Source organism: Rhinichthys klamathensis, unplaced genomic scaffold (genome assembly GCF_029890125.1).
Source record: "Rhinichthys klamathensis goyatoka isolate OS25496 unplaced genomic scaffold, OSU_Roscu_1.1 h1tg000029l_1, whole genome shotgun sequence".
Taxonomy (NCBI): domain Eukaryota; kingdom Metazoa; phylum Chordata; class Actinopteri; order Cypriniformes; family Leuciscidae; genus Rhinichthys; species Rhinichthys klamathensis.
In genome coordinates this window covers 2858318-2869692 of record NW_026606579.1, presented here as the reverse complement: position 1 = coordinate 2869692, position 11375 = coordinate 2858318, and the positions used below count along the sequence as shown (strand labels likewise).

General features: G+C 37.3%; 1 protein-coding gene across 1 annotated transcript in view; it reads left to right on the top strand.

Annotated features, from left to right (window-relative positions):
- Positions 1–4472: 4472 nt before the first annotated feature.
- The window catches only part of si:dkey-97m3.1 (fatty acyl-CoA reductase 1), a 37250-nt gene continuing 30347 nt past the window's right edge, over positions 4473–11375 (top strand). Inside the window, exon 1 of the mRNA XM_056245275.1 lies at positions 4473–4500. The gene's annotated coding sequence lies outside the window, so the exon portion shown is untranslated. The remainder of the gene's footprint in view (positions 4501–11375) is intronic.

Sequence of the window (11375 nt, the reverse complement as noted above, 5' to 3'; positions counted from 1 at the left end):
AATTGTCTCACTTCACTTACGGCAATGTTTGCCAGTGATGTAATAAGCAATGTTGGCGACTAGTCTGTCAAATGACCATCACTGCTTACTGTAAATATGCAAGTACTTTATTTTGAAACTTTGAATGCATAAATAGATTTGAGAGATGCACTTGGACTATGGGGTGTTTGTCACACTGTGTGCCTGTGCATTGGTCAGGTTTCATCTGTTGAACAACAGAATATAAGATTCATGTGAACACAATTACTCCCTTGTGGCCTGTGTTTTTAATGGTTTTTCCAATGCAACTAGAGTAAGTGCAATGCTAGTTTCTAGTGGTTTTTTGCAACTGAATACTCTGGTGGTGAAGTGGATGAGCGACTATATTGTGGGTTCCTGTTCCCTGGACTGAATCATCTGGACTGAGAGGTAAGTCAATTTTGCCTTGTATATATCTTATTGAAGTTGATACGGCTGTGTTTTTGTTGACCCAAGCATTACAGCTCTTTGAATGGACATTTTGTTGTAATATTGCTAGTTATACTTATACGTTGCAGTTATGCTTAAACTATATTCAGGACCGTCTGTTGGATGGCATTCTCTCTAATGTATTTTCATTCATTGTTCATAGACATTTGAGGTGGTTCAGTCCACATATTATTAAATTCGTGATGGGATTCCTGATTTCAAAATATTTTTGCCAATCAATAAATTTTTCCCACACTAGATTTGTCTTTTTTTCTTGTCTTGTATGTGTTTTCTGTTTCTTGTGCATTTGGGATTAAAAAAGTCCTGGAGTGGCAGCATAATAGAATGCTTTTAATTGTAACTTTGTCCCTTGAAGTTTAAAATAGACTACTAGAAAACTGTAAATCGCTTTTTCCTGTAGTCCTGGGAGAGAGGGGGCTCTAGTCAATCTGATAATTAATATTTTGGCAAGTTAAATTAAACGATTGCAGTAAAAATGAGATCTTTGAAGGAAGGGACTATATCATATTTAAAAGTAAATGGCCATATGAGGGCGCCATTTAAACCCTAATTAAGTTATGACATGATTTCATCAGCAAAAGACGTGTTTCCTGGTGAAATAAGTCACCTAGTCCTGAAATGATATTTGATAAAAACCTGATGCCTGGATATGAGTCAGGTTAAGTACACAAACTAGTTTCTTATATAGTTTAAACGCATGTTGCAAGATGTATTTTTCTTAAGCCAATAAAATATGAAATATAGGATGTGGTCAAACAAGTTTTAATTATGTAATTTTTAAAATTATGGGTGGGGTGATTTGGGGAACTAGGCTGAAGAAGGTGTAGTCAAATTATGGGTGTGAATGTTACTGAAATAATGTTGCTTTGCTATAACTAGCCTACCTCGAGTAATGCGCATGAACAGACTGCGTGAGCTTGCATTCCTGCAGATAATGCACTGTGCCCGGACACTTTTGACGATAGTTAAATGCATTTGGTTAATACATCAAGATAATTATGTGTGGGCTAATTGTGGAGGCCTTTACAGTAACACAAAACTCTTCATATTCCCAGAAACTATGACTCCCTGGGATAATACAGTTGCGCAGAATGTGTCTGGGCTTGCGCTAACTTGTCTGGAGGTCAGATATATTTCTGTGTAATCTGTTTATTGTCTATTCTTGATCCCAGAAAGGGTGCTTCCCTAAAGTAGCCAATAACAGCGCAGGCATGTTCCTGGGGTTTTCTGTAGACGATCCAGAATTAAACGCCTTATTCTGAACCAGGGGTGTAGCCAGTATTGGGCCAGGGCGGCACTGGCCCGCCCACATTACTCACTGGCCCGCCCAGGCAAGTTTGATAAAAATACATTTTTAGTTTATTTTTATTATTCAATATTTTAATATATAGGCCTACCTGATTTATTGTTGACTGCTGTGTGTGTTTAATTTGTTTTCCGAATAAAATTTAACTGGTGAAGCAAATTGTAGAAAGCCTCTCTCCGGAACGTTTTTGGTTGCTTGGGGTTCTGACAGGAAAACTCTCCGCGGCATCGGCGCCACAATAATGGCTAAACAACTTTCTTTAATGTGCTATTTGAAAAAAAGCCAGAGTTGAGGAAGAAGACACGCCACTGCCTTCATCTTCCGAGTCCACCCAGCCCAGTTCTTCCGACTCATTACCCCAGGAGAAGGCTAGTCAGGTGCTGGCGCTGGCCGCTTCTTGCTCCCTCTCTCCCCGTCAGCCTGACGCGGGTTTATCCGCCGATCTAACTGTGATATTATTATTTTAGCTTACTTTATTTTCGGGTGAACTGTATTTGCACTGCTGAATAAAATAGACAGGTTATTGTCTATACTGGTTTGTCCAGCCTTTATTGAGCTCTGTTGGTTGAACATGATGATTTGCCGAATATAAAGGTGTAACTGTTTTTTCAGGTTGTCTATGAATGTTAATTATTATTGAAGTCATTTTTTTCTAGGAAAAACTATAGGCCCAGTCACATTTTCACTGGCCCACCCACAATACAATTTCTGCCTACGCCACTGTTCTGAACCACAGAGATGACCTTGATTGTGCATTGAACAAACTTTATTCTCGGACCGTCTGACAGAGCATATAAAGTCCTCTGGACTCACCCAGCTGAGAAACTGATGTTCTGGAAACGTCGTGAGAACAGTGATTTTAATGTTTCTAAAGCGTTAAAATGTCTTGTCGTGATAACTTTAAAAGGTTAAATAACCTATTTTTACTCGAATTGTAACATTCTTTGAACGTTTGTGCCTATTTGTAATATTCCAAGAAGGTTCATTTTAACATTCAACTATTACAAGTATAACATTATAAGAATGTTCTGTGTTATTGTTATTTACAGTGTTGTTACACTGTAAATAAATAAATATGTTGGATAAAAGTTTTTTTGAAGCTGTAAATAAAATAAAGATTATTGGAGTAGCCAACGTTTTACAAGAAAATTCTACTTTAAACTTTTATGTTTAATTCAACGTGTTACTTGCCATTTCTTTGCAAATGTTAGTAAAAATCACTAAGCAGTTTCTAAGTGAAAATTGCTTCAAGGTGAATCCCAAGCCCTTTTTTTACACACCCATCAACATGTGAACAGGTGCTTACACTCTTAAAAACAAAGCTTACAAAAGAGGGTGAGGAACATTTTAACAATCCATAGAACCTTCTATAAAGAACTAAGAACTTTCAACTACCTTTTGTGCAATACAAAGATTCATCTCCGTGGAACAAAGGCAATAAAGGACCTTTTATTTTTCTAAACTTGATTCTGCCTTGATCATGACATGAGTAATTGCTAAGATAACATTACGTCTTATTAAGAGGCATATTGTGCACGTATATTCAGAGGACTGGTGTAGAATATTATCCGAATGGCCTTTTCTATTGTCTTGTGGCATAGAAATGATTGTACCGTGGTGTTTCTATTGTCGTTACGACTTTTGGTTCTGTAAATAATCGTGCTCGTTTCCCATCCAGCTTGTTTTTCGTCATGCTGTCTGGAATTCACTATGATGATCATGCAGACTATATTTGCATTTTATTCCGGGTATCGCTATCTCATGTTGTTCATCTTAACAGCGTAAAAGAATGAAAAAACAACATGCAGGCAACAAATAGTTTTCAGATAAGAACAAAAATGTTATTTTGCTTCAGCTGTGAAACACTGCAGAATGTTCCACCATTATCTGTTAATCATTGCTCTTATGAATGACGTTTATGATACGAAAATGGATTTAAATTTTGAAAGTTTGAACAAAATATTGATGGACAAGCTGAATTATGGCTAACCTAGAATAATAATACTGCTGCAAGTGCAAGTGTGCTTTTGAGTACTTTTGAATTATTTAGTCTTTAACCTAGAATCCATCAAAGCATTATAAGCATTCTTTAGGTCTGTTTAAACCTTCAGTATATATTTTCTTTCAGTAATGAAAGCCACTTTTATTGTCTCGTTTTCTCTAGCAGTGGCTTCAACACCTAAATATGTAGGCTACTCGTATATTTGAGTATAGGCTACTGCATTTTTTCTGTGAAGACTTTAAGGTTTGTGTCCTTTAAGTCTAAAAGGCAGCAGGCTATAATAAGCATGTGGGGAAAACTTTTACAGAAAAACTTTTAAATGTAGCAAACTTAAACGTAAAAACTAGTAAATTTACAGAATCATATTTTTAGAATCTTTTAAAGAGTTTAGTTGCATTTTATACCGTTTGTATTTATTATATTGTTGAAGGTTGAATCAATAGCCTGTGAAGCTGATCAATTTAAATAGCTACAAACCTAACAACCCTTACCAGTCCTGAATAAGGGAGTGCAAAGCCAGACACTTTCAGTTTAAGTTTAGTAAGTGTGTAGAGTGTGTGTTTGGAGTCACACCCAGTTCACACACACACACGCACACGCTTCTGTCTCCATCAGCGCTGCGCCAGAGGCGCGTTCACTGCAGCTCTGTGGCGCGCGCACACGCGTTGAGACGAGAAAGAGAGAGAGTGAGGAACATCTTCACCCGGCGTGATTCATGTTCAAGGTAAGGCAAGATATTCTGCTTTCTAGCCTACTGTTTGAGAGCAAAATGTAGCTTGACATTTTAATCCCGGATTTACCGTTATAGAGAAGAGAGAAGAAGCGTCGCGGTTTGTTGACGCATCCTTGAGGAAGAGAATGCGCTCAGTGTGTTTAATCATGACGGTCTGGATGCGGTTGTTTTGGATCTGAATTCTGGAGGAGTGAAGGGTGTAAAATCTATTAAGCAGTCTATCGACCCGGAGCAGCTCTCAAACCTTTACAGGACGCGTTCTTGATGCGTTCCGTCTGCGGTGCGTCAGGCGGGCGTCTTTTGCCGCTGCGTTTTAAGATGATCTGTCAAGAAGTACAACTTTGACAATCAAAGCGTTTAGTTCTAGCTTATAAATTCCCGAACGCGCCCTGTGCGCGCGTTGGCGGCGTTTGACGCGGGTCTGTCGGCGGACGCTGCTGAAACGGACGTGTCATCAGCGGTGACAGCGGTCACTATATAATAATCATAGTAAGTGGTTAAAATCCGCTTTCTTACTGTGGTTTCTTGACACATGCGTGTTTAAATATGAGCTGCGGTGGCGGGTTAAGCAGAAAGAGGATGATGGATGAGTGTGTGAGCGCGCGGCGCCAAAGCTTCAGTTCAAATGTTATAGTGAAGAAGCACAAATGATTCTTGAACTGTTGAGGTTTGGCGCGATCGAATCATTCTTGCTAGTTGCTACATTGTTGCACTTGAGGATGAATCTTTTCCGGGTTATATTTCATCCCAAAATAAAAAATAAAAAAGTTATGTTTTGTGTTAAAAAATAAAGTAAAAATCTTCTCAAATGTAGGCTAGAGTCATTAATCGCTTTTATTTAGGGTTTTGGGGTGGAATATGTGATCTGGACATGTTTTTGAAAGGTTCACCTTTCAACAGAATTCAATTTAATTCAAATTTATTTGTGTAGCGCTTTTCACAATACATATTGTTTCAAAGCAGCTTTACAGAAAGAATTGTACTGTTACAGTAAATCATGACACCTAATATACTGATGTCTGCAGCAGTAGCAACAACATTAAATAGAAACTGTTCAATATTCAACAGACTGTATACAACATACACTCTCATACACAACATACCCCTGTATATATAGAGAGCTCAAGTACAGTAGAATGGGAGACATGCCAGCAAGTTCATACAGTCACGGCACGTGCGTAACGCTGTGCTTTGACTAAACGAGCTGTGCTAAATATGATGTCTGCTCCCTTATCTGGACCTGATACTGCAGGAGACAGACAGACAGGGCCATCTGCAGACAGTGAGCCACAATCAGTGTCAGTTACATCATTCATTCAGAAATGTTTCCAATGATAAACATGCAGGAGTGAGACAGATCCAGGATAAAGTGTATGGAGGGCGTTTGTAAAGTCCCAATGAAATCCAATATTTTTATAGAATATTGCAGCATACATTATAATTAATCTGACTGTACACATCATTATATTCTAAATTCATTAACTCGTCTTTACTTGTGTGAGGGCGGGGCAACCTGTCACTCACATGAGATCGACCAATAGCAAACCCTCTAATCAATCCCCATTTGTTCTTGTCCCAGAAGCCATTTCACTTAGATATACGTCACAATAGGGAAGAAATGATGATTGCAACTTCTCTTTCATGCTGATTTTAAAGGCTCTCGTTTGTTGATGAATCCTCATTGTCAACTGATCTATCATCTTACTGTATCTCTGACCTTTACTTTGATCAGACTGTTCTCCAGCCGTTCACTTTACCCTGAACACACTCCTAGAGTATCAGCAGTGTTCAGTACTGAGACCTCAAGGCGAGGATGTTGAGATTAGAGCTCACTTGATGATCAGCAGGCCTTCATGGGTCACACTGAGAACGCATGAGGGGGGTGATCCGAAGAAGTGCGGACCACCAGTGTATTTAGGCATGTGAATCTGTGGTATTCACTCTTAAAACAGACGCGGAATTAAACGCTGCATAAATAATTCTCGCATCTTTAACCATCTTGACACTGTGAAGATGGTGTTATGTTATGTGTTGCTTCATATGCATAAGCTGAAAGTCATAACAGGAGCAAAGTGGATCAGATTCAGCATTCATTTACATAGAACCAAAGCCTAAAACCTAAAGTTGAACCAGGGTTATAAGAGTTAACAATAAAAATAAATAAAAAAATGTATATAAGACAACTTATTTTATTTCAGTTAGCAACATTTTTCATTTTCATTTAGTTTATCATTATGCTCTAAAACAACTAAAACTGAAATAAAACAATAAAAAGCAGATGGAGATATATATAAACACGTATAGAAATGACAAAAAATGAACTTTTACCAAAACTTGAACTAAAAATTAAATGTAAAAATACACTCTTAAAAATAAGGTTCCAATAGTTTATTGCAGTGATGGAATCTAAAGATTCTGTGGATGTTAAATTGTTCTTCATGGAACCATATATTCAGATAAAGAACCATTATTTTTATGGGTATATAAAAAATAAATGAAACTTGAATGCTATTATTTTGTTCCTGGCCTACAGTTGTTAGCGGAGGATGTAGTGCTTCTATATTTACATCGCACAGTCCTGTTCTCTTTTTACTCATAATAGATTTTGTAGTCATTTTAACTGTGTATTTCCCTCTGGACTGGACTATAATTAATGTGACTTGGAGCTGCTATTTATACTACAAGCCTAATTAGCCAGAACCACTTCTGACAGAACCGCTACACTAGCAACAATCCATTCCTGCCCTATTAAACAGGTGAATTATTGATGTATTTATAGGAAGTAGCTCCGGTTTCACCCATACAATCAAGAGTCGCATATGACTGAAATGATAGATAGATAGATAGAAATCCTTAAACAAAGGTTTTCTCACCTGCTTTTTTATCTACAAGACTAAAATCACAACAAGTCAAATCGGTTAAAGTTCTAAACTAATAAAATGCTGGATGAGTAAATTTAACTGTAATATTTAATTATATAATCTTAGTATAACACTAACTATGAGTAATAGTGACACCACAACTAATTGTAATGAATTGTTTTTCCAATTTTCTCCACCTGAACCATGTGTATGTATATATATATATAAAACCTTAATATACATTCTGTCTCTCTTATTAATACCAATACAATTAAATGGATGGTAAATTCATCAAGGAAATCAAAATAAAAGAAAGGAGAAAATGAAAGTACATGCAAGAACAGCAACCAAACAACAGCTTAAAAAATAATAAGAGTAATAAATATGAAATGTTAATGATAAAATACATATTTAAATAAAATAAATGACTTTTTTTGAGCTGAAAATGCATAGCAAAGCGAGTTTTTGTGAGCACCCTACAATCCAGGCTCCCAAACACACCTCAGCTTCTTGCAGGAAAATATGTTATTTGAATAAAAGTGATGAATGCCCATGTTTTCATGTAACTCAATAAACCCATAACCTCAAACAGTCAAACCTGCACTTCTGTTTGTGTCTGACATGCTAAAATGTTTCAGCAATGAATGATTTCGACTCTCAGAACATGCTTTCACTTCAGTAACCTCAGGGCAGGTCAGGCTATAGAAAGTATTTTATTCATTGCTTTTGCAACCAGGACACAATGTACGTCAAACGCTCATCTGTTTCTTTGGATCTCCTCATTTGTTTGACTTTCATGTTTTGAGGCATCTTGAGCTGCTACATTCTCTGATGTGAATCATTAGTGGCTCGGTGAGTAAGTGAATGAATGAATGAAGGGTGTTGTAGAATTTCCTTTGGTATGTTGTGAAGTTGGTTTCTTTTTAAGAAAGGATTTATGTGACCAAAAACTACATTATTTAGTAAATGCATGTTTTAAAAAAAAACAAGTGTTTCACAATCTTGTCAAAAAAGATTCCTTGTTTAATTAATTCCCGCCCAAGGCATTCGCAGAATAAAGGGGCGTGGCCTGGTTGAGTTAGTTAGTAGTGTGTTGAAACTGGTGGTTATGGGAAGGGGAGGGACATTTCCCAAACACACTCAAAGCGCTTGACCAATCACAACACACTGATCGAGCCGACCAATCAGAGCACAGTGTGCTTTTCAGAAGGAGGGGCTTCATAGAGACAGGAACTAAACAGAGCGTTACTGACAGACTGGGAAAAGAGGAGCTGCAACAATGGAGAATATGGGAAAAATAATGTATTCTAGTAGAGCCCAAAAACTAAATCAAGACTTTGAGGCATAATTGGCTTTATGCACAGCTGCACTACTTCCTGAACTTCAGCCAGCTCTTTTGTTTCCTGTCTGCCATTATTGGACAAACTGATTAATCCAGGTGTGGCTGGTCTCAGTAACAATAATCAGGCACACCTGGATTAATCAGTTTGTCCAATAATGGCAGACAGGAAACAAAGGAGCTGGCTGAAGTTCAGGAAGTAGTGAAGCTGTGCATAAAGCCTATTGGTCCCCTTTAATAATGAAAGGTTCTTTATTGGCATTGATGAATCAATGAAGAACCTTTAACATCCACAGAAACTTTCCATGCAATTTGACATAATATTGACGTTTTTGACTCCACTGATAAACGTGGATGTATTGTGCTAGACTTTAAAGTGTATTGTTCTAATGAGATGTCATTATTGGCCATCTCTTAATGTACATCGAGTAGTGAGTGTTAGAGTCATGCATTAGCTAATGATGCTTGCAATCTGCTCTCGCTGTTCCCAGAGGATATTTAACTGATGTAGGGCAAATCAATCAACACACACACACACACACACACACACTCAATGCTGTAATGTGACTAATGGCTTACTATCAGTAGTATTAGTTTGTCGTAGAACTTTTTGAACGTTGAAATTTATTCCTGTGATCAAAGCTGAATTTTCATTCAATCAGCATCATTACTCCAGTCTTCAGTGTCACATGATCCTTCAGAAATCATTTTAATATGCTGATTTGCTGCTCAAGAAACATTTATGATTATTGTTGGGTCAAACACACAAATATCCCTAAAGGTTTGGCTTCAAAACATCTCAATATCTATGTACAGCATCAGTGACATTTGGACAAGTGAAATGTCTTTCCCATAGACTTCCACTGCAAGTGCATTATACAGTGCAACTCTCATCAACTGTGATGATGATAAAGTTGAACCTGTATTGACCCTGCAACAGCCCTCTAAAACTGTAATCGGTAATCCGTGCGGATCTCAACAGATCTGAAATCCTTTTCCTGTTTGGGAAGCTTGTTTTCCGTGGGTTCATGCTTGTTTTGTATACGCCGTGTCCTTTATAACCCCAGACGAGGTTATGTTGGCCGGTGAGAGTGATTGTGTGTTGGGTTGCTTCGTGTTTGTTTCTTCATTCTTGGAAGAGACGCAGAAACAGACGCCCAGATAAAGTTGCTCTCGCCGGCACTTCCCGTAATTCAAGCCCAAATGAAAAGACTTAGTTGTGGTGTGTTGTATCAGGACTGTATCAGATCGCCGCTGGAATATAGCTCGTATCTGACACTGCTGAAGCTGTGCATAATAAATCGCACCGGTGTTGCTGATGTTTGTATGTTAATGTGTGTTAAAGAAGACCTACTACGCTTTTTGACATCTTTCTTTAGTGTGTAAAGTTGCTGTTTGAGCATGAAAAATGTCTGCAAAGTTACAAAGTCACTCCAAAGGGAGATATTCTTTATATCAGTAAACAATAGGGCTGTCAAACGATTAATCACGATTAATCGCATCCAAAATAAAAGTTTGAGTTTACATAATATATGTGTGTGTACTGTGTATAATTATTTTGTATATAAATGCACACATGTATATATTTAAGAAAAATATGTTATTTATATATAAAATGTTTATATTTTTATAAAATATACATTATATATAGGCTACATTCAGTCTATATACAGTATATACATGCAAATATTTCTTAAATACACATGCATGTGTTGGTATTTATATATTAAAAATAATTATACACAGTACACACACATATATTATGTAAACACAGACTTTTATTTTGGATGCGATTAATCGCGATTAATCGTTTGACAGCCCTAAAGTTTATTTGCAATTGTGTGTAATGTGTGTGAATCAAATCATGAAGGAAATCACTTTAGGATTAGTTTTAGGAAACGCATTTATTTTTCGGCCGGATTATACTGAAAGCTGCCAAATGAACATTTGTTTAAGGCTCTTAAAATAATCACTTATGCAAAGACAGGGCAAATTCAAGAAGACATAGAGGCCCTTTTTAAAGGTTTGAAACCTTAAACATCAGCGCATCGTGCTGGTCTTGTTTCCGAGGCCGGTGTGTCCGTGTGTTTGCTCTTGTTCAAAGCGTCTTCATGCTTTTGAGGTCAGTTGAGGAAGCCATTCTTCTCTGATGTAAACCTGTAGAGCTTTAGAAAAAGTTAGGAGGAACTGATATACTTCTACTAGTTCCAAAAATCAAATGCGATGAAGCTGTTATTCAATAAAAACATCGTGAACTTCTACTACAACACAGAAGTAAATGTGCTTGAGTGAATTTTAAATCTATTCAGTTGTTAACACCATGACCATGACGTATAGGCAAACCCATACCCAAAACTTGCATACCCACATATTTGACGGATGCAGGAAAAATGGAGGTGCAAATATCGCTCTAAGATTAAGTGTCCTGTCGAGTGCAGAACTCCTCCGTCACACAGGAAAATGCAGAAATCTCTGGACCGTTTCAACATCGTATGAATACTTCCGGCACTGGTTTTGATGTTATTGTTGTGTCACATTAAGAGTGATGCAAAAAAACGGTTTGAAATGAACGTCCAGACTGAGAAACATCTGTAAAAATCTGATTGGAGTGGCATTTCAAACCACCTCCATATGTGTCCGATTTCATGTGTTTTTCTGCTGTCTAG